The sequence below is a fragment of the Pongo abelii genome, chromosome 6, assembly GCF_028885655.2.
Source record: "Pongo abelii isolate AG06213 chromosome 6, NHGRI_mPonAbe1-v2.0_pri, whole genome shotgun sequence".
Taxonomy (NCBI): Eukaryota; Metazoa; Chordata; class Mammalia; order Primates; family Hominidae; genus Pongo; species Pongo abelii.
In genome coordinates this window covers 126,866,928-126,891,007 of record NC_071991.2, presented here as the reverse complement: position 1 = coordinate 126,891,007, position 24,080 = coordinate 126,866,928, and the positions used below count along the sequence as shown (strand labels likewise).

At 43.8% G+C, this 24,080-nt stretch overlaps 1 long non-coding RNA gene across 1 annotated transcript; it reads left to right on the top strand.

Annotated features, from left to right (window-relative positions):
* The first annotated feature begins 434 nt into the window (after positions 1-434).
* Positions 435-20,194, top strand: LOC134761794 (uncharacterized). The gene is made up of 2 exons (XR_010140931.1): positions 435-9,059; positions 13,908-20,194. It is a non-coding gene; the product is annotated as an uncharacterized LOC134761794 (long non-coding RNA).
* Positions 20,195-24,080: the final 3,886 nt, after the last annotated feature.

Genomic DNA, 24,080 nt, shown 5'->3' with positions numbered 1-24,080 from the left:
AGCCAGTTGTCCCATCACCATTTATTAAACAGGGAATCCTTTCCCCATTGCTTGTTTTGGTCAGGTTTGTCAAAGATCAGATGGTTGTAGATGTGCGGTTTTATATGTGCTGCCAAAGTGAGCACTATTTATTTATTTTTTTAAACAAAGTCTCACTGTGTTGCCCAGGCTAGAGTGCAGTGGCACAAACATAGCTCACGTGGCCTTATTTGCATTTTTAAAAGGGAAATATGTTTTGTTTTGTTTTTTGAGACAGAGACTCACTCAGTCGCCCAGGCTGGAGTGCAGTGGCACCATCATGGCTCACCACAGTCTCGACCTCCCCAGGCTCAGGTGGTTCTTCCACCTCAGCCTCTGGAGTAGCTAGGATTACAGGTGTGCACCACTACACCCAGATAATTTTTTTTTTTTTTTTTTCTTGAGATGGAGTCTCGCTCTGTCATCCAGGGCTGGAGTGCAATGGCGTGATCTCGGCTCACTGCAACCTCTGCCTCCTGGGTTCAAGTGATTCTCCTGCCTCAGCCTCCCAAGTAACTGGGACTACAGGCACCTACCACCATGCCCAGCTACTTTCTGTATTTTTAGTAGAGACGGGGTTTCACCATGTTGGCCAGACTGATCTTCAACTCCTGACCTCAGGTGATCCACCTGCCTCAGCCCCCCAAAGTGCTGGGGTTACAGGCACAAGCCACCATGCCTGGCCCTTTTTTTTTTTTTTTTTTTTTTGTATTCTTTTAGTAGAGACGGAGTTTCACTGTGTTGTCCATGTTAGTCTTAAACTCTTGGGCTCAAGAGATCTGCCCAACTTGGCTTCCCAAAGTGCCATAAAGGCATGAGCCACTGCACCTGGCCATAAAAAGGAAATATGTAAACAAACATCTTTGCTTACATATGTTTATATATCCCTAGAGAAATACGTACAAAATTGATGACATTAAGTGGCCTGTTTAAGAGAAGTGGGGTGGCTGGGGGTCAGTAGTGAAAGAGAGTCTTTTTAGTGTTTATAATTTGAATATTTTAAATCTTGAACCTTTTGGATGAATTACCTAATGAAGAAAATTAGTTTAAATTGCTTTAAAAAATAAATAAATATGAGCCAGGCATGGGGGCTTATGCCTGTAATCCCAGCACTTTGGGAGGCTGAGGCGGGCGGATCATCTGAGGTCAGGAGTTCGAGACCAGCACGGCCAACATGGTGAAACCCCGTCTCTACTAAAAATACAAAAATCAGCCGGGTCTGGTGGCAGGCGTCTGTAATCCCAGCTACTCAGGAGGTTGAGGCAGGAGAATCGCCTGAACCTGGGAGGCGGAGGTTGCAGTGAGCTGAGATCACGCCATGGCACTCCAGCCTGGGTGACAAGGGCGAGACTTCATCTCAAGAATAAATAAATAGGCCGGGCGCGGTGGCTCATGCCTGTGATCCCAGCACTTTGGGAGGCTGAGGCGGGCGGTTCATAAGGTCAGGAGATCGAGACCATCCTGGCTAACATGGTGAAACCCCGTCCTGTGAAAAATAGAAAAAAATTAGCTGGGTGTGGTGGTGGGCGTCTCCCAGCTACTGGGGAGGCTGAGGCAGGAGAATGGCATGAACCCAGGAGGCAGAGCTTGCAGTAAGCCAAGATCACGCCACTGCACTCCAGCCTGGACGACAGAGCGAGACTCCGTCTCAAACAATAAAAATAAATAAATAAATAAAATAAAATAAAAATAAATAAATATGTAATCCCAGCACATTGGGAGGTCAAGGAGGGTGGATCATCTGAGGTCAGGAGTTTGAGACCAGCCTGGCCCAGATGGTGAAACCCCGTCTCTACTAAAAACACAAAATTAGCTGGCCGTGGTGCTACATGCCTGTAATCCCAGCTACCAGGAGGCTGAGGCAGGAGAATCGCTTGAACTCGGGAGGTGGAGGTTGGAGGTGGAGGTTGCAGTGAGCTGAGATCATGCCATTGCACTCCAGCCTGGGTGATAGAGCCAGACTCCATCTCGAAAAAAAATAAATAAATAAGACATAAATAAATAAATAACCCCAAAGCCCAAATACGATACTGAAGTATGGAGCTGAGTGACAGTAGCTCCATTAACAAAAATAAAGAACTCAGGAAGGGAAGTGCACTTGAGAAAAATAATGATGTGTTTGGCTTGGGATACACAGAGTCTGAGGTGCCAGTTATACATACATAAAAGAGTAGAAGCCCATAAGCAACGAAGGAGGGCAAGCAATCCAATAGGAAGTTTGAAAGAGCTTTGTCGGAATAGTTATTGTGGAGTGGTGCGAGCAAAAGCCAGAATTCAGGAGGCAGCAGGATGAAGGGAAAGTGGGAATGTAGCGGTAACTAGAGTAGAGTCCTTTAAGAATGGTGGGTGGAAAGGGAGTGATGGAGAGGTTGTGATAGCTAGAGAAAGCTTGGGATCAAGAGAGCATGTATGTATTGGGCATGAGGGAGATTGAACCTAGTTAGAGGCTTCTGGAAAGGAATCAGTAGAAAAAGAGGTTGAAGTGATGTTTTTTGTTTTGTTTTGTTTTGTTTTTTTAAAAAAGAATTATGAATGCAGGGGGTTAGAAAACAAAAAACAAGGGGAAGAAATTGATGGAGGAAGCGTTCTAAGGAGGTGATAAAGCACAAAAATGGCAGGGGACTGAAAGGATGTGGGGCACCTCCACGTTTGAGAGACTGGAGGGGAAGAAGGAAGGACAGGAGAGGGTGTGGACCTGAGTGTTTGCAGGGGCCCTGGGAGGGAGAGAGATGTCAGGCTGGTTGCTCCCTGCTTTTCTATGAGGCAAGAAACAAAGTCATCTGCTGGAAGGGCCCCCCACCGCCAGTCAACAGGGAGCGGGGAGCAATGGCGAAGGTGTGGAACAGGCCTTGTGGAGGGAGATGGTGCCAAACAAGGGTAGGCGTGAAACAGCCCTTGTGGAGGGAGATGGTGCCAAACAAGGGTAGGCAAGGGAGCTGACCGCCTGCATTGAGGACCCAGCTGAAACTAGGACCCACTCAGATATGTTGACACCAGTTAACATGGCTCATGCTTTCTGGAACCTTCAACAGCAGACCACAGACATTCAGGTGGCTAATGCATACTTTTGTTTGCTTGTTTTGAGCTTTCTGTTCTGTTAAGTGTCAACTTAGGGTTTTCTTATTGGTTGGTTGGTTGGTTGGTTTTTCTAATTATGGTAAAATATATTGTATTAGTTTTCTAGGGCTGCCTTAAAATCCCACAAACTGGGTGGCTTACACAACAGAAACGTATTCTCTCACAGTTCAGGAGGCTGGAAATCTGACATCAGGTGTCAACAGGGTTGGTTTCTCCTAAGGCCCCTCTCCTTGGCTTGCAGACACAACCTTCTAACTGTGCACATGCATGTCTGGTATCTCCCTCCCTCTCCCTCTCTCTCCCTTTGTGTCCCAGTTTTTTTGTTTGTTTGTTTGTTTTTGAGATGGAGTCTTGCTCTGTTGCCCAGACTGAAGTGCAGTGGCATGATCTCAGCTCACTGCAACCTCCGCCTCCTGGGTTCAAGTGATTCTCCTGCCTCAGCCTCCCAAGTAGCTGGGATTACAGGCGTGCGCCACCAGACCCGGCTAATTTTTGTATTTTTAGTAGAGACAGGGTTTCACCATGTTGGTCGGGCTGGTCTCGAACTCCTGACCTTGTGATCCGCCCGCCTTGGCCTCCCAAAGTGCTGGGATTACAGGCATGAGCCATTGCACCTGGCCCAATTTCCTCTTCTTATAAGGATGCCAGTCATACTGAATTAGGGTTCTCACTAACTTCATTTTTACTTAATTACCTCTTTAAAGGCCCTGTCTCCAAATAGTCACATTCTGAGGTACTCAGGGTTAGGGTGTCAGGATTCAAATTGGCAGGAAGTGGGACGCAATTCAGCTCATAACATACGCATGACATAAATGTACCATGTTAACAATTTTGAAGTGTATAGGTCAGCGTTTTTTGGGGGTTTTGTCTTTGCTTTTGTTTTTTATGTATTCATGATGGTTTGTATGTCTTACTGCTTACTTGCTTTCTGTAACATGATGATATCCCGGGCAAAAATAAGATGTCTCAGGCTCATTCTGGCCACATACTAACAATCAGCATTCCTATAAAAAGCCCAGGTTCCAGTTAGTGAGGAATATTTATAGGCTGCAATTTAGACACTGGGAGAGATCATGACTACAGGGTTGTCATTTCAATGGACAGTGCTATGAAATAAGTATTTTTGAAAACAATGAAAATAGTTTATATCGATACTTCTGATTCAAATTTAACCATACAATTGTTTAATTAACCTTACTGATTTTTTACCTATATCACTTTTCTCTTACACTGAAAATATTAGTCCTAATAACATTAAGAGAATTACCTATTTGCTTTATAATGTATGTAAAATAGCTTCAAGGTAATAATATCAATATTACTATTTACAGCAAGACTATTGAGGAAAGTGTGAGATTTCTTTGCAGCTTTGTGTGCTTTAAAAAAATTTTCCACTAAGGATGTATAGTCAAAATACTATGGTCTAGACAGGGCATGGTGGCTCACACCTGTAATCCCAGTGCTTTGGGAGGCTGAGGCAAGAGCTTGAGCCTAGGAGTTTGAGACCAGCCTGGGCAACATAGGGAGACTGTCTCTACAAAAAAAAAAAAAAGTTTGTTTTGTTTTTTTGAGACACTCTTGCTCTGTCGCCCAGGCTGGAGTGTAGTCATGCAATCTCGGATCACTGCAACCTCCACCTCCTGGGCTCAAGCGATTCTCATGTCTTAACCTCCTGAGTAGTTGAGACTACATGCTTGGCTAATTTTTCTTCTTTTAGTAGAAACAGGGTTCTACCATGTTGGCCAAGCTGATCTCGAACGCCTGACCTCAAGTGATCCACCCATCTCAGCCTCCCAAAGTGCTGGGATTACAGGTATGAGCTACAGCGCCTAGCCAACAACAAAAAAATTTTTTTAAGTATCCAGGCATGGCAGGATGCACCTGTAGTCGCAGTTACTCAGGAGGCTGAGTCAGGAGGATTGCTTGAGCTCAGGAGTTTGGGGCTGCAGTGAGCCATAATCGTACCACTACACTCCAGCCCGGGTAACAGAGCAAGACCCTGTCTCAAGAAAAAAAACAAAAAAGAAAAAACTATGGTCTAAAGACACTTGAAATAATCTTTTTCTCTTTGTTATAATACTAACTTGAGATACACTTAAGCTCATTATTCCTGTTGTGTTAAAAATGTGTATTGCCCACCTAAGTGTCTGCATACTACTGTGGAAAGTCATGGAATTTTTTTAGTGTAATTTTTGAGTTATTTTGGATTTTCTTCTTTTTTTTTTTTCTTTTTACTTTCCTGTGCTATTTTAGGAGGGATAATTACTTTATTGGTTGTTTAGTATTTTTTGAGAGACAAGGTCTCGCTCTACCCAGGCTGGAGTGCAGTGGTGCAATCACAGTTCACTGCAGCCTTGAACTCTTGGCCTCAAGCAATCCTCCTCCCACCTCGGACTCCTGAGTAGCTGGGACTACAAGCACATGCCAGCTAATTTTTCTCTTTCTTCCTTCCTTCCTTCCTCCCTGCCTTCCTCCCTCCCTCCCTCCTCCCCTCCCCTCCTTTCTTTCTTTCCCTCTTTTTTTTTTTTTTTTTTTTTAAGATACAGGGTCTTCTCATGTTGCCCAGGCTGATCTCAAACAATCCTCCCGCCCCGCGTCAGCCTCCCAAAGTACTGGGATTACAGGTTTGAGCCACCATGTCCATTCCATCTCTACCTTTTAATTGGGATATGTACACTGTTTCCATTTAATTGATGATTAATATGGTTGGCTTTAAATTTATCATCTTTTCTTTTTTTGAGAAAGAGTTTTGCTCTTGTTGCCCAGGCTGGAGTGCAATGGCGCAATCTCGACTCACTGCAACCTCCAGCTCCCAGATTCAAGCGCTTCTCCTGCCTCAGCCTCCCAATTAGTTGGGATTACAGGCACGCACTACCATGCCCGGCTAATTTTTGTATTTTTAGTAGAGGCGGTGTTTCACCATGTTGGTCAGTCTGGTCTCAAACTCCTGACCTCAGGTGATCCACCCGCCTTAGCCTCCCAAGTGCTGGGATTACAGGTGTGAGCCACCACGCCAAGCCTAATTTTTGTATTTTTAGTAGAGACAGGGTTTCGCCATGTTGGCCAGACTGGTCTCGAACTCCTGACCTCAGGTGATCCGCCTGCCTCGGCCTCCCAAAGTGCTGAGATTACAGGCGTGAGCCACTGCGCCCGGCCTAAATTTGTCATCTTACAAGTTGTTTTCTTTTTGTTCCATGTGTTTCTTGTTCCTTTTCTCCATTTGCTTGTTTTCTTTGGCACTGAGGGTTTATTTTTCTTTTACGATTCCTCGTTATTTCTACTATTGGCTTATTAGCTAAACCTTTTTGTTTATTTATTTATTTATTTTTTAGTGGTTGCTCTAGATTTTACATATGTACACTTTTATCACAATCTCCTTTCATTTGATATCACTTCACATTTAATATAAGAACTTAACTGTAATATAAATCAATTTCTGCCAACCTGTCCCTTCTGCTATTTTTGTCATAGGTTCTTTTCTACATATGTTATAAATGCGACAGTACATTATCCTATTTTCTCTAACAGCGATTATAACTAATTTTAAAATGAGGGTAGCATATGAAAAGATGCTCATTATTTGTCATCAGAGAATTGTAAATTTAAACCACGGTGGGATACCACTACATACCTATTAGAATAACTAAAATCTAGCCGGGCATGATGGCTCATGCCTATAATCCCAGCACTTTGGGAGGCCGAGGTGGGTGGATCACGAGGTCAGGAGATCGAGACCAGCCTGGCCAACATGGTGAAACCCCATCTCTACTACAAACACAAAAATTAGCCAGGCGTGGTGGCATGTGCCTGTAGTCCCAGCTACTCAGGAGGCTGAGGCAGGAGAATTGCTTGAACCCAGGAGGTGGAGGTTGCAGCGAGCTGAGATCCGCCACTGCACTTCAGCCTGGGAGACAGAGCGAGACTCCGTCTCAAAAAAAAAAAAAGAATGACTAAAATCCAAAAAACTAACAATACTAATTGCTGGTAAGGACAACAAGCAACAGGAGCTCTTATTCATTACTGATGCGAATGTAAAATGGTACAGCCACTTTAGAAAACTGGCAGTTTCTTACAAATCTAAACTTAGTCTTAACATATGATCCAGCAAACACACTGCTAGGTATTTACCAAACTAATTTTAACATTTAAGTCCTCTCAGAAACTTGCATGCGATTGTTTATAGCCACTTTATTTTTATTTTTTTGAGACAGACTCTCACTCTGTTACCCAGGCTGGAGTGCAGTGGTGCGATCTCGGCTCACTGCATCCTTCACCTGCCAGGTTCAAGTGATTCTTCTGCCTCAGCCTCCCGAGTAGCTAGGACTACAGGCATGCACCACAACACCTGGCTAATTTTTGTATTTTTAGTAGAGATGGGGTTTCTCCATGTTGGCCAGGCTGGTCTCGAACTCCTGACCTCAAGTGATCTGCCTGCCTCGGCCTCCCAAAGTGCTGGGATTACAGGCATGAGCCACTACACCTGTCCTGGATGCGCCTTTTTAAATTGTAGTTTTTTGTTTACATAATAATTGTACATATTTTATAGGGTACACAATGTTTCAACATATAATGTATAATGATGAGATCTGGGTAATTAGCATATCCATCATCTCAAACATTTATCATTTCTTTGTGTTAGGAACCTTCAATATTCTCCTTCTAGCTATTTGAAACTATATATTATTGTTAACTGTATTGTACTCAATATATATATTGAAACTGTATATCACTGTTAACTGTAGTCATCCTACAGTGTTAACTGTAGGGCCTTCTAAGTGCGCTAGAACTTAATTCTCTTATCTAGCTGCAGTTTTGTATCCTGAGCTTGCAATATCTTACAGTGCCAGAAAGAAGGAAGTACTCAGGAAGCACACACACACACACACACACACACACACACACCCCCCGCACACACACCCGATATGGTTATTACAAAGGGACATGGGAGCCAACTCAAAGACCTCCCAGTGGCCAAAGCTGGAACAATGTGGGGCAATAAAAATAGATGACGTGGCCAGGCACAGTGGCTCACACCTATAATCCTAGCATTTTGGGAGGCTAAGGAGGGAGAATCTCTTTAGCCCAGGAGTTCAAGACCAGCCTGGGCAACATAGGGAGAACCCATCTCTAAAAAAATTAAAAATTATCTCATCCAAAGGCTCTAGGAGATAAGAAAAAAAAAATAAATTAAAATTAAAATTAATTTAAAAATTGGCCAGGCATGGTGGCCCGTGTCTGTGGTCCCAGCTACTTGGGAGGCTGAGGCAGGAGGATCACTTGAGCCTGGGAGGTTGAAGCTACAGTGAGCTATGATCCCACCACTGCACCCCAGCCTGGGTGATAGAGAGTGAATCTCCGTCTCAAAAAAGAAAAAAATAGATGAAGTGGTATTGGATTGTAATTCAAAGTATAAAATAGATATCCATGAGTTCATAGTGATATAAACGAATGAATGAATAAATGAATGAGGAAAGACAAAGCTCCTATGCAGAATTCTACATAATGTATGTAGATACTCTGCCTTCAAGGAGATGGAGTATAACTCCCCTGTCCTTAAGTGTGGGCTGAGCATAGTGACTTTCTTCCAAAAAATACAATTTGTAAAGGGACTGGGGAAAGAGTAATTTTACAGACTGTCTGAGCCAGGCGATTGAGGTTAACATCAGCAGTGATAACTCATATTGAAAGTATGTACCCTTGATATGATGTTATGTGAATGGTACTTGACTTCTGTGGTTCTGAAAAACCCATCACCCAGTCTAATCATAATTTTCTCATGAGACAAATTCCAGTTGGGGGACATTCCACAGAATACCTTATCGGTACCCCTCAAAACTGTCAAGGTCATCAAAAATAAGGAAAGTCCAAGGAACTGTCGCAGCCAAGAGGAACCTAAAGAGATGTGATGGATAAATGTCATATGGTGTCCTGGATGGGATCTTGAGACAAAAGAAGGACGTTAGGTAAAAACTAAAGACTTTTGAATACGGTGTGGGCTTTATTTATTTATTTATTTATTTATTTATTGAGACAGGGTCTCACTCTGTTGCCCAGGCTGGAGTTTTGAATAAGGTGTGGGATTTGTTTGTTTGTTTGTTTATTTATTTATTTATTTATTTATTGAGACAGGGTCTCCCTCTGTTGCCCAGGCTGGAGTGCAGTGGCACGTTCACAGCTCACTACAGTTTGACCTCCTCAGGCTCAGGTGATCCTCCTACCTCAGCCTCCCAAGTAGCTGGGACTACAGGCATGTGCCACCATGCCTGACAAATTTTTGTATTTTTTGTAGATACGGGCTTTTGCTATGTTGCCCAGGCTTGTCTTGAAACTTCTGAGCTCAAGCAATCCACCCACCTTGGTCTCCCAAAGTGCTAGGATTACAGGCATGAACCACTGCACCCGGCCCTGAAATGTGGACTATAGTTAGTAATAATGTATCAAGACTTTTGTTTTTCAGTCTGGCATGTATCTTAGAAGTCCCATTCATACAAGAAAAAACCGAACGAACTGAAAATTAATAACTCTTCTTAGACCCATCAGATAACTGAGGTCACAGGGCAAACCACTGCCCCCAACACTGGAGGGGCAGACTGGAAAATACAGAGAAACAGAGGGGTGTGTGTGTGTGTGTGTGTATGTGTGCATGTGTGTGTGATGGAGTCTTGCTCTGTCACCCAGTCTGGAGTGCAGTGACTCAATCTCAGCTCACTGCAGCCTCCACCTCCCAGGTTCAAGGGATTCTCCTGCCTCAACCTCCCAAGTAGCTGGGATTACAGGTGCACTGCCACCACACCTGGCTAATTTTTGTATTTTAAGTAGAGATGAGGTTTCACCATGTTGGCCAGGCTGGTCTCAAACTCCTGACCACAGGTGATCTGCCTGCCTCAGCCTCCCAAAGTGCTAGTATTACAGACATGAGCCACCACGCCCAGCCAGAGAATCAGAATTTTATTTTATTTTTATTTATTTATTTTTTGAGATAAGAGTTTTGCTCTTGTTGCCCAGGCTGGAATGCAATGGTGTGATCTCGGCTCATTACAACCTCCACCTCCCGGGTTCAAGTGATTTTCCTGCCTCAGCCTCCCTAGTAGCTGGGATTACAGGCATGTGCCACCACGCCTGGCTAATTTTTGTATTTTTAATAGAGACAGGGTTTCACCATGTTGGTCAGGCTGGTTTAGAACTCCTGACCTCAGGTGATCCACCTGCCTCGGCCTCTCAAAGTGCTGGGATTACAGGCCTGAGCCACCACGCCCAGCCAACAATCAGAATTTATCGGAGCAGAAACCTCTGCAGCCTGGGATAGGAGAACCTCAACTGTAATTGCAGGATTGCTAGAGGCTCAGCATGGACAAGTTTGTGAGTTTAAGACTCTGAAGGAGCCCAGTCTCAATGGAGCACCCACACTTTTGTGAGTTTTACCTCTACCCCATTCTCACAGTGAAAATACGACAAAAATCCTCTCATGCTTCTGTCAGGGGAAAGGGGGAAAGTAGCCATTTAGAAATACACCTAGAGCACTCTGTTCTTCCTAACAAGAGCAGCCCTCAAGGGAAACTATTTCATCATAGCCTAACTGACGGGTTTTACCACAGCCTAACTGGGCTGGGGAAAGGAAAATATCCAACTCTGACCCCTTCTAGCCTTCTTGTCTCATCTAAAGGGGGTAGTGGAGACTGAGAGGCACATATGAAGATCACAGCTCAAGGGCACAGGCTCACTAAAAGACTGAGACCTGCTGGGCATGGTGGCTCACGCCTGTAATCCCAGCACTTTGGGAGGCTGAGGCGAGCAGGATCACCTGAGGTCGGGAGTTCAAGACCAGCCTGACCAACATGGAGAGACCCCATCTCTACTAAAAATACAAAATTAGCCGGGCGTGGTGGCGCATGCCTGTCATCCCAGCTACTCGGGAGGCTGAGGCAGAAGAATTGCTTGAACCCAGGAGGCAGAGGTTGCCATGAGCCGAGATCGCACCATTGCACTCCAGCCTGGGCAACAAGAGTGAAATTTCACACCATCTCAAAAAAAAAAAAAAAGACTGAGACCTACTCGTAGGAGTTTAGAATGCTTCCCCTTTCCTACAACTCAGGCATCCGAACCAGACTCAGATATGGCAGGGATGCTAGAATGATCAGACCAGGAATTTAACAACTATGACTAATATGCTAAGGGTGCTCTTGGAAAAGGTAGGCAACATGCAAAAACAGATGGGTAATGTAAGCAGAGAGATGGACATTCCAAGAAGAATAAAAAAAGAAATGCTAGAAATAAAAAACATTATAACAAAAATGAAGAATGTCTTTGATGGGCTTATTATACACTGGATACAGCTGAGGAAAAAATCAGTGAGCTTGAAGATATGTCAATAGAAACCTCAAAAACTGAAATGTGGAGAAAAAAGACTGGGCCGGGCAGTGGCTCATGCCTCTGATCCCACAACTTTGGGAGGTCGAGACCAGCGTGGGCAATATGGCAATACCCCGTCTTTACAAAACAAACAAACAAAAATTAGCCAGGCATGGTGGTGCACGCCTATAGTCTCAGCTACTTGGGAGGGTGAGATGGAAGGATGACTTGAGCTTGGGAGGCAGAGGTTGCAGTGGGCTGAGATCGCACCATTGCCCTCCACTGCACTCCAGCCTGGGTAACAGAGCCAGACCTTGTCTCAAAAAAAAAGAAAAAAAGAAAAAGAGACTGAAAAGAATAACAGAATATCCAAGAACTTAGGGACACTTACACAAGGTATAAATACACATAATGGGAATACCAGAAAAAGAAGAAAGGAACAGAAGAAATATTTGAAGCAATAATGACTGAGAATTTTCCAAGATAAATGTATCAATAGTACCTTTCTATTGGCTCTTCTCCAGCTAAAGATAGGCCAGAAGTGCTGGGGAGTTACACCTCCAGAAATAGTCCTCAGTCAACTATCAGATGGGCACTGAAGGATAACGACCCCAGCTTTTTTCCTCCGTAGTCGGGACAGTGTGAAGTGAGTTCTGCACTCTCTCCCCAAGTTCTTCAGCAGGATCCAGCCTCAATACCCACAACAGAACCTTGCCCTATTGCACACCCTCTGTTGGCTTAGCTTCCCTTCCCTGTCTCACTTTCCTATTCCCAACAGAGCTTCCCAAGATCACTTCCCAAATAAAATATTGCATGAAAATTATTGCCCACAGGATTGCTTCTGGGGGAATCCAACCCAGTCTAACAAGATATGTTCATTAAGATTTATTACCTTTATAATAGAGGAAGATAGGGAAAAAATAATCACATCTATAAGGTGTTTTCAAGCATGAACCTAAAGATAAGATTTTAGCCAGACTGTAGTGTATTCATATTATCTGAGTAACCAGGCATTGATGAATTTGGACAGCAGGGAATGGAAAGGATTTCTTAGCTAAATGAGTTAGAGTACTTTAAGTTGCATATTTGATATTTTGGTACCAGGCCCACTGTAATGCAAAAGTTGGATAGGAAAACTTGCATTCTGGGTGTAGTCTCATTATCAACCATGTGCCATGTTTTTCTTACCTAAAGAGTAGAGAAAATAAAAGTGTCCCCTTTATGTAAATAAGACTATCAAGAGTGTAAACTGCTTCAAGGTGCTTGGAATTTAATCTATATTATTATGCTATTTTTTGAACAGCAAGTGAAGTTTACTTTGTATTTTTATCTGACATATATTCACAGCGCTAAGTATTTTAGAGATGACCATAAATGCTGGGTAAATAATAAACTATTTTCAAATTATAGAGAAAGTGACTAAAACTCTGAATAAGAAAAATAATGTATTTTACTTTAAAATACATTAATGTGCAGGAAGAAAGATTAGAAGAAAATGTATCAAAATTATAAAGCAATTTATGTTTAAATGGATGGGAGAGGTTAGGCGTTTTGTTTCTTTCTAGTTTCTGAAATTTTGTCTGTATGATTATATTATTTTCATAAGGAATACAGTATTTTGGAAGAATGATTTGTAGAAACAAATGATAGCAGATTTCATCAAAGGAAAGTTACTCTAGGCCAGGCACAGTGGCTCCCACCTCTAATCCCAGCACTTTGGGAGGCCGAAGCGGGGGAATCACTTGAGGACAGTAAAGACCAGTCTGGCCAATACAGCAAAACCTTGTCTCTACTAAAACATACAAACATTTAGCTGGACATGGTGGTGCATGCCCATAATCCCAGCTACTCGGGAGGCTGAAGCATGAGAATCTCTTGAACGCAGGAGGCGAAGGTTGCAGTGAGCTGAGATGGCATCACTGCACTCCAGCCTGGATGACAAAGCAAGACCTTCTCTAAAAGAAAAAAAGAAAAGAAAAGGAAAGCTACTCTAATATTCTGCTGTCCTCTTGTTTACATTTGACATTTTCACAATAAGAAAAGACTGGCCGGGCGCGGTGACTCATGCCTGTAATCCCAGCACTTTGAGAGGCCAAGGCGGGTGGATCATGAGGTCAGGAGTTCAAGAGCAGCCTGGCCAGAATGGTGAAACCCTGTCTCTACTAAAAACACAAAGATTAGCCCAGCATGGCAGCGGGTGCCTGTAATCCCAGTTACTCAGGAGCCTCAGGCAGAGAATTGCTTGAACCTGGGAGGCGGAGCTTGCAGTGAGCCGAGATGGCGCCACTGCACTCCAGCCTGGGCGACAGAGCGAGACTTAATCTCAAAAAACATGTATATAAATAATTTAAAAGAAGATTCAGGAAACTACTGTGCATAATTTTGGCAGCCACTGGATTATTAAATAGGGTCTCCTCATTGATTTTTAAGTATGTATTTCTAATAAATTTTTTTTTTTTCAGACGGGGTCTCACACTGTCGCCCACGCTGGAGTGCAGTGGTACGATCTCGGCTCACTGCAAGCTCCGCCTCCTGGGTTCACGCCATTCTCCTGCCTCACCCTCCTGAGTAGCTGGGACTACAGGCGCCCACCACCATGCCCGGCTAATTTTTTGTATTTTTAGTAGAGACGGGGTTTGACCATGTTAGCCAAGATGGTCTGGATCTCCTGACCTCATGATCTGCCCGCCTCGGCCTCCGAAAGTGCTGGGATTACAGGCGTGAGCCACTGCTCCCCGCCTCTAATAAATTTCTTAAATGACATTTAACATCCGCCTTAAATTTCTTAAATGACATCTGCCTCCCGGGTTCAAGTACACAAATCAGAAGTGTAGATGTCAATGAAGTTCCAGTTAACTCACCTGTGTAACCTTCCACCCAGGAGAACTATTAGTAATATGTCACCAGCACCCCAGATTCCTCCCTCAACACCTGACTTCTAACACCATATATTAGTTTTGCTTGCTTTTGAAGCTTATATAAACAGAAATTTATGGTATGAATTATTTTGTACCCTGCTCCTTTTGTTTAACATAGTTTGTGAGAGTAACCATATCCTATGTAGCTGTAAGTCATTTGTACAATATACCATAATTTATCTAGTCTATGATTCTGGACATTGAAGGTGTTTCTGGTTTGGTATTATTCATGAAGAATGCCTATATATTCTTGTGTATGTCTCTGGATGCACATAAACATGCAGTTCTGTTGGGTGAATACCCAGCAGTGGAAGTGCTTGATCATCAGCTATGTGTATGTTCAGTTTAGTAAATATTTCCAGTTTTCTAAGGAGGTTGCACCAGTTTCCACTCCCATGAGCAGTGTGTGAAAGTTGTCATTGGTCCACATTTTTTTGCCAACACTTGACATTGTCAGTCTTTCTAAATATAGCCATGCTGGTAGGTGGGTGTGGTATCTCATGGTAGTTTCAATGTGCATTTCCTTGTTAACTAAAGAGGTTAAACACCTTTCACATCCTTACTATTTGTATAATTTCTCTCTTTTTTTGGGGGGAGGGATGGAGTCTTGCTCTGTTGCCTAGGTTGGAGTGCAGTGGTGTGATCTCAGCTCGCTGCAACCTCCACCTCCTGGGTTCAAGGATTCTCCTGCCTCAGCCCCTGCAAGTAGCTGAGGCTACAGACGCTCTCCACCACACCTGGCTAATTTTTGTATTTTTAGTAGAGATAGGGCTTCATTCACCATGTTGGTTGGCCAGGCTGGTCTTGAACTCCTGACCTCAGGTGATCTGCCCGCCTAGGCCTCCCTCCCAAAGTGCTGGGATTACAGGTGAGAGCCACCGTGCCCAGCCTCCTTTAAGGGAATTCTAGCCTGGGAAGACAGCCAGACATTTACACAGGGAAAGGTGATCAGCAGCACTGACTGGCAGGAACACTGAATGCCAAATGTAGTGAACACGAGGCCAGAGGCAAGAAGGCTTCATTCTTCCCTGGAGTAGTCAAAAGGATTCACAGAGAAAAGGAGACTGGGTGTGTGTGTGTGTGGGTTTTTTTTTTTTTTTTTTTTTTGAGACTGAGTCTCATTCTGTCACCAGGCTGGAGTGCAGTGGCACTATCTCGGCTCACTGCAACTTCCACCTCCCAGGTTCCAGCAATTCTCTGCCTCAGCCTCTTGAGTAGCTGGGATTACAGGCTCCCACCACCACACCTGGCTAATTTTTGTATTTTTAGTAGAGACGGGGTTTCACCATCTTGGCGAGGCTGGTCTTGAACTCCTGACCTCATGATCCACCCCCTCGGCCTCCCTAGGTGCTGGGATTACAGGCGTGAGCCACCGTGCCCGGCCCTGTTTTTGTGTTTTATGTCTTATTTTAGTAGATAGTACATTGACACATTGACATGGTCCAACATTCAAAAGGTACAAAAGGGCATACCGTGAAAAGCCTTCCTTCCAACCTAGTCCCCTGAGCCTCTCAGTTCAAGACTGAAGTTTGATGGATCTATAGGATTTGCACCATAAACTGGGCTCAGTGGCCTGCTCCTATAGTCCTAGCTACCCAGGAGGCTGAGGTGGCAGGATCACTTGAGCCCAGGAGTTAGAATCTAGCCTGGGCAACACAGCAAGACCCTGTCTCTAAAGACAAAAACAAACAAACAAAAAAACGACACCTGAGGCTAGAGTCTTGGGGTAGGGAGTAAGGCACTGGTGGTGAATGTCATTTAAGTCAACGTTATGAGTGAGAATTTGGATGGCCAGGCTCAGGTCCTGCTGCCAATGGCCCAAGCCATGGAGGATTTCTGGTGAAACTGAGGGAACTGTTAGTTTCAAATACCCCCAGTCTGGGTGAGCACAGGGTCAGTGAACACACGGAGAGGCCATCCTGTGCTGTGCCACAGACTGCAGGGAAACAGCACTCTCTGATCCAGTAAGAGTAGTATCATTTTACTGAAAGCTTTGTTTTTAAAATTTACTTATTCATGGATTTATTTACTTTTTAAAATACATATTTTATTTTACTTTATTTCTAAAAATAAATATCCATAATTTTTTTTTTAATTTTAGAGTTATAGAAAAGTTATAAAGATAGTACAGAGTTCCCAGATCCACAGCCAGCTTCCCCTGTTATTAGTGCATTTTGCATAAATCTTAACCAGTACACATTAACATCATATGGTAGCAGGAAGAGCTGTGGACAAAACCCCTCATTTAAGGGGTTAAAGAAGGAAGGGGATTTATTTGGCCGGGAGTGTTGGCAGACTTGTGTCTCAAGAACTGAGCTCCCTGAAGAAAGAGTTCCTGGCCCTTTTAAGGGCTTATAATTCTAAGGGGTCCACGTGACAGGGTCATGATAGATTGAGCAAGCATGGGGTATGTGACTAAGTTGGGGTAAGCAAGGCAAGTATTTCTCTATACCATTGTCTGTGATCTATAGATAGCACAAGCGATTAGGATGGGGGTTAATCTTTAACCTACAGGCCTGGCTAGTGGCGCCGATCAGTCTGTTATTTTTCAGTTTTTACTTCCTCCTTTTCTTTGGAGACAGGAGACAGTAAGAGAAACGGCCTCTCTCCTCATTCCCCCCTTTGAGAACCTCATTCACTAGTGGGAGTTCTCACTCTTATCCTCACTATCCAGGTCTTCCTGCGAGACAGATCCATAGTGATTCATGTAATACATTTGTGCTGAAGTTTTCTGATGAACCAAGGTGGCAACAAAACTTCTTAGTAGTTGGGGAACTATGGGTAGCAAACAAGGGAGCACTAGGCAGGTTCCTAACACTATTACTATACCTATTGTAAGAGTTTTAAATCCTCCTAGAGCTGGAAACCAACTTTCCAAATAGGGATCCAGGATCAAATCCATGCCAAACCTGCACAGGCACATGTGCCAGCTTTACTATGTCTCTAACTATATTTTCGACTACTTGTCCTTGATTGTCTATTTGCAGACAGCAATTGGTCAAGTTGAATTTTCCACAGACTCCTCCCTCAGCTGCCAGCAAATAGTCTAAGGCTAATCTATTCTGACAGATCGCATTTCTTATTTGGGTTTCCCGCCAGGCTAAAATAGTCAAAGCTCTGCCAGTTTCATTAGTGGTTATTTCTAAAACAGCCTGTAACCATATGATCCAGTTAAGCATGTAGATGGGGGTTCAGTATCCCCACGAGCTGTCTTGTGCCCATGTGGCAGGCCCATAGTACTATATGATTCTTTCAGGGGGACACTCATCATCTTTCCAATTACCTATGGCTATGCTTCTTTTTTCTCGGGAGGTATAGACAGGGAAACGTAGAAGCTCACCTGTCTTTATGGGTAACAGGAAAAAGGATGGCTTAATGGTACCAATGATAGAACTACCTGACCAATGGACAGGGTAGGCTCTGTGCCCACATATCCAATACAGTCCAGTGGGAGCCGTCCACTCCCATTGAAATTCTGGATGGGCCTAAAATGTTTGCAACTTAGGAAACTTACTGAATGGGTTCTTTTCAGTATGGGTTTAAGCCCCACCAGGTGATTGTCTTTGCTGTGCTGTTATACAGCTTTTGTCCTAGGCAACTGAGCTTTCCTACAGGGACAGTGAAGTTTTTTCCCTCTAGCTATGCAATATTGTCCAATAATGGAAGTTTTTAAGACCCAGAAGTTGCTAGTTTGGGCCTTCTGGACTGGAATTATGCCAGGAACTGGATCAAGAGGCACCAACTGTCAGGCTTCCCAAGGCCTTTGGTATCCTATAATGGTGCCCCCACATACATAACAGGAAGTAACATTGAGGGAATGAGCTATATTTTCTGCCAACTGGAGAAACAAGTTCTTTGTCTTTTTTGGAAGCTCGGGTGCTGGCAGATTCAGCTCATCACAAAAGGTCTGAAACACTGGTTTGGGAGAGCGCCTGTGGACCTCCCCTTGGACTGAAATATTTACTTGGGGATCCAGTCCAGTTCCATCAATTCCTAGAGTTACATACTCTCCTGTTTTCCAACAAGGATCAAGGGGATTGGTAATTAGCAATTCTAATGGGTTACAGTGACCACTAGTGCAGGAAGAGTTACTCCTTCCTTTTTGAAGGCAGACAGGGTCCTTCTCATCTTTTTTTCCAGGTGGCTAAATGACACAGAATCAGTAACTACATTCATCACTACACAGTCCCAATTCATGACAAACATACTTATTTTCTACTATATAGCCCCTTTCCCAATCTAGAGAGCCACATCTTATTCTATTTCCATATGGGTCACTGTTGATTGCCGCACAGGGTCAAACTGTAAGATAATTTGTTTGGGGACTCCTTTCTCTTCTGTTCTAGTTATTACTTTACTCATATCAGCTTTTCCCCAGCTGCCAGTCCTCAATCTTATTTCAAAAACGGTAGTCATAGGGGGTTCAGATGGGTTATAGCACACATCAGGCTGGTCATGTCCTGGGCTACATACTTTGTATAGAGTAGCATTATACAAACAAGTTCCTTTTAGAGTCCCAGTACACTCATAATAACTATAAAATAATAGGACTGCAGCAACCTTTTGTCCTACCTAAGTGACTTGATGTATACACTGGGAACAGTGCTCAGTCTGAGGAAGGTCAGTTGAAGTCCTTACTATACAAGTCCAAAATTTAAGGAAAATGAGTCCTGCGGTGAGTTTCCTCATGCTTCGGCCGTGAGTGGACCAGCCAGCTTCCGGGTGTGACTGGAGCAGGGCTTGTCGTCTTCTTCAGAGTCACTTTGCAGGGGTTGTGTAGGCTTGGTCTCGCTTCCCAGGTCTCAGGTGCTGCAGGTTTTACGCAGCTGTGATGGACCCAGGCTGGGATTCCCTCTACCTTCACGGCTGTGGGAGTGGTCAAGATGACGGTCTGGGGTCCTTTCCACCGTGGCCGCAAGGGGGCTACGTTCCAGTCTTTGATCCACACTCATCACCTTTGCTGTCTTCTGTACCAAGTCAGCCACAAACGCCGGCCCGTTTTCTCAGCCGATCCATAAGGGCAGTCCAAACCTAGCGATGAGATCTCGGAGAAGCACACGGGTTACTTCATGAGCTTTCTTGGTTCATGTTGGATAGGCCTCCACCCACCCAGAGTATGTACACACTAGAACTAGCAAATACTTGTTACCTCCACATTTGGGCATCTTGGTGAAGTCTATTTGGAGATCTTCAAAGGGGGCTTCTCCATAAGCTTGTATGCCAGACAGGACAGTTGGACCTTGCCTAGCATTGTGCTGTCAGCAGGTGACACAGTGCTACGCCACCGTTTTGGCAAGGGCTGAGAGATGTGAGATGTAGAAGTACCGGGCTAACAACTTTTCAAGTGACTCTTGGCCTAAGTGGGTGGTCTCATGCACAGCCAGTACAACTGCAGCTCCTAGCAGCTGTGGCACGGCTATTCTTCCGTCTGATAACGGGATCCATCCCTCTTCTATCACCTGCCCTCCTTCTGCCTGGAGAAAGTCCTTCTCTTCTTTAGAATAAGTAGGTACAGCCAGGTGCAGTGGCGCACGCCTGTAATCCCAGCACTTTGGGATGCCGAGGCAGGCGGATCACAAGGTCAGGAGATCGAGACCATCCAGTGACACCCCGTCTCTACTAAAAATACAAAAAATTAGCCGGGTGTGGTGGCAGGCACCTGTAGTCCCAACTACTTGGGAGGCTGAGGCAGTAGAAAGGCGTGAACCTAGGAGGCGGAGCTTGCAGTGAACCGAGATCATGCCACTGCACTCCAGCCTGGGCGACAGAGCAAGACTCTGTCTCAAAAAAAGAAAAGAAAGAAAAAAAAAAAAGAATAAGTAGGTACAAGGTCAGGTGCTTGAGGGAGCAGGGGGGCTGTGACTGATGCCCGGTAGGGGGTGGATATTGCTTTTTGAGCTTCTAAGTTCCCTCTGTAGTTCCCTAAGGCAATCGAGGTGGAAGCTCGCTGGTGTCCTCTGCAGTGCATGACTGCCACCTTTTGGGGCTTCCACACTGCCTCTAATAATTGCAGGATCTCTTGCTGATACTTTATGTCTTTTCCTCCAGAGTTCAACAGGCCTTCTTCCTTGAATAATGCACCATGTACTTCGAGGGTTAAGAAGGCATACCGAGAGTCAGTGTAAATGTTTACAGTCTTACCTTCACTCAGCTCTAAGGCCCGAATTAAAGCGATGTGTTCGGCCTTCTGGGCTGAAGTGCCCTGGGGCAACGATTTGGCTTCAATGACAGCATCCAGGATTACCACCACATATCCCGCACACCTCTCTCCTAGTGGGTTGATGAAGCTGCTCCCATCCACGTACAGCTCCCAGTCTACTGATGTCCAAGGATGGTCTCAGAGGTCAGGCCTGCTAGAATAAACTGAGTCCAACACCTCTACACAGTTATGTTCAACTGGGCTCTCTGATACCAGGAGCAAAGTGGTGGGGTTTGAGGTGTTGCAAACTTCAATAGTTATGTGGGGATTCTCACAGAGCAAGCTTTGGTACCCAGTTAGTCTAGCATTCATTAGCCAATGATGTCCTTAGATGTTCATTAGTGTTACCACAGCATGGGGGGCCTTTATGTTTAGGTTTTGCCCAAGAGTTAGCTTATCTGCTTCTTGTGCTAGCAGGGCTGTTGCTGCCAAGGCCCTCAAACATGGGGGCCAACCCTTAGAAATCCCATCTAGTTGTTTAGAGAGGTAGGCCACTGGCCTCAGCCAGGGCCCCACGGTCTGGGTCAAAACTCCAACCGCTATTTTTTCTCTCTCTGACACATATAGTGTAAAAAGTTTTGTCAGGTCAGGTAGCCCCAGGGCTGGAGCCCACATGACTTTTTTTTTTTTTTTTTTTAACTCATGAAAAGTTCGTTGCTGTTGGTTGTAATAGATGTAGTTTATCCAATCTACATTTTTATTAACTGTCACCCACCAAAATATTGACTCAAATCCTGCAACTATTTGATTTCAGGCTTTAAACTGATCTGATATTCCCCATGGGACTCCAATTGCATCTAAATAGATGTGAGAATCAAAAGACCTATAAGGGGCTTCTCTCGCTCTACAATGTCTTATTTTTCCTCCCTCTGTTTGATGAAATGCCAGGGTGAAAGGGATAGCCAAATGGACTAAAGCACAAGTGTCACTCCAGTTATTCGGCAGAGTGTCCAGTAAAGGTCCACCACGATATCACCGCACATCTGCTTGGGGACAAACAAGGGCTGACTGACTGATAAGCTTTTGAAAATTCTTAAGCTCACTGCATCCCTTCAGGTCTCCAGGAGAAGGAATGCTAAGTTTCCTCCCTGTCGTGAGAGACATGAAGTGAACTTAGTGTTGGGAGACAGAAGCTGGATGGCCCTCAGGGGCTGACCCACAGGGTGCTGAACTTCAGGATATAGCAGAGAGAGAGCTTGGCATGACTTATTACTCCAGGCTGTAGAATCCTGGAAAAGAGCTACCATGCAGTCAATGCCTGGTCGACTGGAGGACCACTTTAGTGGAAAGGGGACAATCTGGGCCTCTGGTCTGCCATGTGCACAAGCATAACAATTGCTTTTGTTTAACGTGCGGACGGAGTATTTGATCTATTCCAACCAAGCATTTGCATCTTGTTATCCTGTCTTAATTGCCAGTTTGTTTTAAGTCTTTAACTTCTATGATCCACTAGTAAAATGAATGTTTGGTTTTAGGAAATTACAAAAACCGGTTGGGGCAGTCCATCCTTGCTCTTTAGTGGTCCACAGAACGTTGGACCAACTACAGCATAAAAGCTCTACATCAGGGGACAAGACTCCTGGTTGACTCTGGGGTCTTTATCAAAATCTCCCCAGATTAAATGGTCCCAATTTACTAATGCCCAGTCTGAGGAGAGTCAGGAGGGGCAGAGGTACTTTTCTGAAGTAGAGAGCTGTCTTTGACTTGGCAAGTCCCCATAGGGTATAACAAGGCAAGCATTAAATGCAATAGTTTGAGGCAAAATTGACTTGGTTTTGTTAATAACTAGATGGTCAGCAATACAGCAAGGAAAGAAGTAATAGAATAGATGAAAGAGTTAAATTTCTCTTAGCTTCAGTTTGGTAGGATTTTCCCCTGGGACTATGGCCCACAACTCTGGAGAGGGTGGCACTTTCTTGACTTGGTTGTGATGAGTCCATCCGTTTTTCGCCGTACGAACAGCAGTCTCGGTGGTTAGCAGCACAAGGTAGGGTCCTTGCCAGGCTGGCTCGAGTTTTCCTTCTTTCCACCCTTTGATGAGAACATGATCTTCAGGCTGGTGCTGGTTTACTGGAAATTCTATGGGTGGTACATGTGCTGAAAGACTTTTAGTTTTGAAGGAAAGTAAAGTGGAAGATAAACCAAGTATATAATTTCTAAGAAATTGACCTTTTGTTTTAAATGTGGGGACATCAGCAGTGGACTTTATAGTCCTTGGTGCCTTCTTACTGAGAAATTTCCTTTAGCACCTATTTTTATTAGTTTTTAGACCAAAGAAAGCCAAACACCAGTTTTTATTTGACAATGCTTCCTGTATGATTTTTATAACAGATAAGCTAAATTTCATCTTTATATTAGTGTGTTATTAATGTTAAACTTAGTTTTAATAAAACTTTGTAGACATATTTATTCAATTTTTAATGTCTGACCATAAGGTAAGATTTTTATAGATTCTTTTTAACCTTTTATAATTTTTGTTAAAGAGTAGGTTAGTGCTTTAAGAAAAACCCGTTGTGTTTTTATTTTAATGTCCGGTCACAGAAAAACTGGATGATACCCCTTTAACTTTAGCCAATATGTTTACACACAGAATTTCCTTTACAATTAATGTTTCAAAACTTGCTTAAACCTTCAAAACAAAAATTTTTTAACCTTTTAATGTAGGTAAAAATCCACATTCTTATGCCTCCTTATAATCCTTTTATTAAAAGTATATTTTATTTTCCTTGTACACCTTGCACATAAACTGTTTCTTCAATAGTTTTACATTCAGGAGGCCTAACTACTTTGAAATTATACAGCATTTCTTGCATAAATTCCTTTTTATAACACTTTTTTTTTCTTTCACGACTTTCACAGACAATTCTTCGACATGCCTCAACTTTCTGACTTATTGCAAATATCCCTTTCTTTAAACAACAAGTTAATTTATTTCAGGACAAGAATTTACCATATAATATTCTTTTTACATAAATTCTCCCCCCTGTTTGCCACTAGTACAACTGCTGCCTGTCCTCTTAACCACTGTGGGGGGTTTAAAACCAGCTGTAACCAAGGGTCTGTGTATGGAAACTGGTCTGGGTATCCTGGCTTACCAGCTACCTTGTGCCATACCTTTGAAATAAGGGACCTATCTAGGCTTCCTTCTGATGGCCAACCCACTTCTAATGCTGGCCAATCTATCTCACACAAGGTCCTAAGTTTTCCTGGGGTCACAGTAACCCCATCATCTCCATTAAAACCTTTTTTGAAATTTTTTTTAAACATAGTCCCTAACAGGGTGGGCTTACTCTGTGTTTTACCCATTTTCCTCTCCGAGACAAAACGACACTCTCGCCACAAGAAGGGAAAGAAAAAGGGCAAAGAGTAAAAGGTAACTCACTCGTCAAGGAATTCACACCAAATCAGAATCAATACCAAAACCAAAGTGCCAATAAAGGCAGGCCACGCTTCCACTGAAATGGAGTGGGCAAGTTCCCAAGACCAGTCCTACCATATTCCAGATGTCCAGACTCCAA